The sequence below is a fragment of the Penaeus chinensis genome, chromosome 11 (assembly GCF_019202785.1).
Source record: "Penaeus chinensis breed Huanghai No. 1 chromosome 11, ASM1920278v2, whole genome shotgun sequence".
In the NCBI taxonomy this organism is placed as follows: domain Eukaryota; kingdom Metazoa; phylum Arthropoda; class Malacostraca; order Decapoda; family Penaeidae; genus Penaeus; species Penaeus chinensis.
This window is the reverse complement of record NC_061829.1, coordinates 8,935,223-8,938,721: the sequence shown is the minus strand read 5'-3', so window position 1 is coordinate 8,938,721 and position 3,499 is coordinate 8,935,223.

Sequence of the window (3,499 nt, the reverse complement as noted above, 5' to 3'; positions counted from 1 at the left end):
ACCAAATGAATCGATTTTGCTGCTGATTCGAGGGTGAATTAGACGCTGGAATATTACTAGGTGTAGATTATAATCACACAGATTGCCCTAGAAGCTACTGCCTAACTGTATTGCCCGGGCGATTAAGTTTGGTGATGAGTTTCCAGGCAGATGGAGACAAATGGTGAAGATGTGAGGACCTTCCTGGTTGTTGCTTTTAAAATTGTCTTAAATGTTAAAGTTCTTCTCTTTCTTCTGCTTTATCTCCTCCCCCCTAACTCCCACTTCTTCTTCTTCATCATCATCATCGTCTTCTTTGTCGTCGTCGCCGTCCTCATCACCATCATCACCACAATCATCATCATGCTCATCCTCATCATCACCATCCTTATCCTCATCATCACCATCATTATCCTCATCATCATTATCACCATCATTATCATTATCCTAATCATGACCATCATTATCATCATATATATCACCATCATCCTCATCATCATTATCACCATCATCATTATCACCATCATCACCATCATCATCACTATCATTATCATCGTCGTTGTCGTCGTCGCCATCGCCGTCGCCATCATCATCGTTATCACCATCATCATCACAATCATCATCATCAACACCATCATCATTATCTCCATCATCATCATTATCACCATCATTATCACCATCATAATCATTCTCATCATCACCACCATCATCATTGTCACCATTATCACCATCATCATCATCATCACCATCATCATCATCAACACCATCATCATCCTCATCATCATTATCACCATCATTATCATCATTATCATCACTATCATCATTATCACCATCATCATAACTATCATCATCATCACCACCATCATTATCACCATCATCATCATCACTATCATCATCATCACCATCATCATTATCACCATCATCACCATCATCATTATCACCATCTTCATTATCACCATCATCATCATCATTATCACCATCATCATCCTCTTAATCTTCATCATCATCTCCTCCTTCCCCCATTTTCCCTCTTCTTCTTCTTCTTCTCTTTCTTGCACTTCACGTTCTTCTTGTTATCAATACTTTTGCGAGCAACTTGCTATTATTATTTTTATGAGCTGATTCGACACAAATGATATTATAATAACTAATGCAATTATTATCACTATTATAACCATTACTGTTAATTACCATTAACATTAACATATGAGCACACACGTGATAACATGTATATGACTGTCTGCGCGTGTGTGTGTGTGAATGTGAGTGTGCTTTCGACCGAGTGCACGGTTACGTGTGTGCATAAATATACTTGCTAGTTTTGTGTTTGCGGTGCTGTGTATGCATGAAAAGGTACGCATTCAGGCATCTAACATATAACGCAATATACAGCCCCTGTCAACTTGTTGCAAATTTCATCACGGCATGGCATGGCACAAAACAGGGAGCATGGTTGATGCATTTTAGAACATCAGGTACATGTAGTACAATTCATTTTCCCTCCCCTGTTGTCTGACAGTTTACTTACAGTTGTGTTTTATCTTTAGAGAGAAGGTAATGATTGATGATGATAATAAAGATTATTAAACGTGGATAATGATAATGGTACCAACGAAAAGGATATTAACAGTAGTGACTATAACAAAAGTTAGAAGGAAATGGTTTAAGGAACAAAAAAAGGTAATATTTGTATTGATAATTATAATTCCAATTCCAATAATTATAATCACATTAATAGCAATGAAGCTAATATTACTACTACTACTGTTATTAATACTAGTAATGCTGGTAATGATGAAAATGATAACAAATATAATAATAATAATGACAGTGATGATATTGATGAATATAATAATAATGATAAGGAAATTTATGATGATAATAATGATTATTTTGATGATAAGTGGAGAATGTGTGCTAATGATGATATGTATGATGATAATAATAATGATATTTAGGATTATTAAAATACTGATAATGATGATGAACGAAAATGACCATGATAGTAGTAAAAACATGGGAATTTTGATGATGCTGATTATAGTAATAGTAATAATGAAAATAATAATAATAATGAAAATAATAATAATAATGATTATTGCAATAATAATGATAAAAATGGCGATGAAAATAATAATGACTATGATAATAGTACTAAAAAGATGATAATATCATCAAAACCAATAATGATAACAATGATAATAATGTTAATATTAATGATAACCATGAAAACACTGATAATGATGATAGCAATTATAATATTGGTACAATAATAATGATGTGTATGGTAATGATAAAGATAATGATAATGATAGTGACTATGATTATGATTAAAATTATGATAATGATTATGATAATAACAACGTAAATATAAAAATAATGATAATAAAAAATAATAAAAGTCATAAGAATGAAAATGATAATAATGATAATGAAAATAATGATAATGATAATAATGACAATGATGATAATAATAATGATAATAATAACTATACAGATAATTATAATGGTAATAATAATCATAATACAAACATATTTTAGATCAAAAGCAATTGAGGCTGTAAAAAATAATAGCTGTAAGGGAGAAGGACGAATTAGTTAAAGTGTATCAATATTTTCCGATTTCTTACTCTTCCATTGTTATTTTTGTTTATATTCATATAAATATAGCGTGAATTTAGAGCTGGACGTCATATCCGAAGCAGCCATTTCGCAGAACTTCAAGCGTATATACTCTGTATTTATAGAGTATGTAAATATAAACAGATCAAATCTATTTTATCTGGTGATGTAAACGTGTTACACTGAATCTTTTATTTCTATGATAGATTGAACTTCGAGTCAACAAAGGTGGAACTAGTCTTGCACCGCTTGCAGTGGATATACAGAGAAATTCTAAGAACACTAAAATGCAAAATGGACCTCCGTGCATTCCAACAACGCGAACAAAGTGAGAGAGAAAGATATATATATATATATATATATATATACATATATAGATAGATAGATAGATAGATAGAGAGAGAGAGAGAGAGAGAGCAAAAGAACAAAATGGCACATCTGTAGAGTCGTAAAGGCGAATAGCAAGATAAAGAGCAGTTGCGGAAATGGCAGCATCCACGACCAGGAGAGACTTCTGTTTACGGCGTCAGGACGACCATAAAAGGTCTGCCTCCATGAATACCTCGCAGCCAGGGTCGTCACTGGTCTCTTGAACGCGGCTGCAACAGTTGGTTTTAATTTCACGTTTTGTGCAACATCGAGTGCTATCACGGGAGGGTGTAGTGGAGTGTCCCTATGATAGTCACATTTATCCCTGCTTCTTGATCTTCCGAACGATGCTTTTACCATCGTTATGAATAATTTTCTGTATATTAAAACAGCAGCCATAGCAATAAGAAATAACAAAGGGGGAGACTGTTTGTGCGCGTTTTGGGTGTCAATAATTCACTTCTCCGGTGTCTGCAACAGCTTTAAGCTTAACGGCACAATGCATTAATCAAAGTGACACGAGCAACAG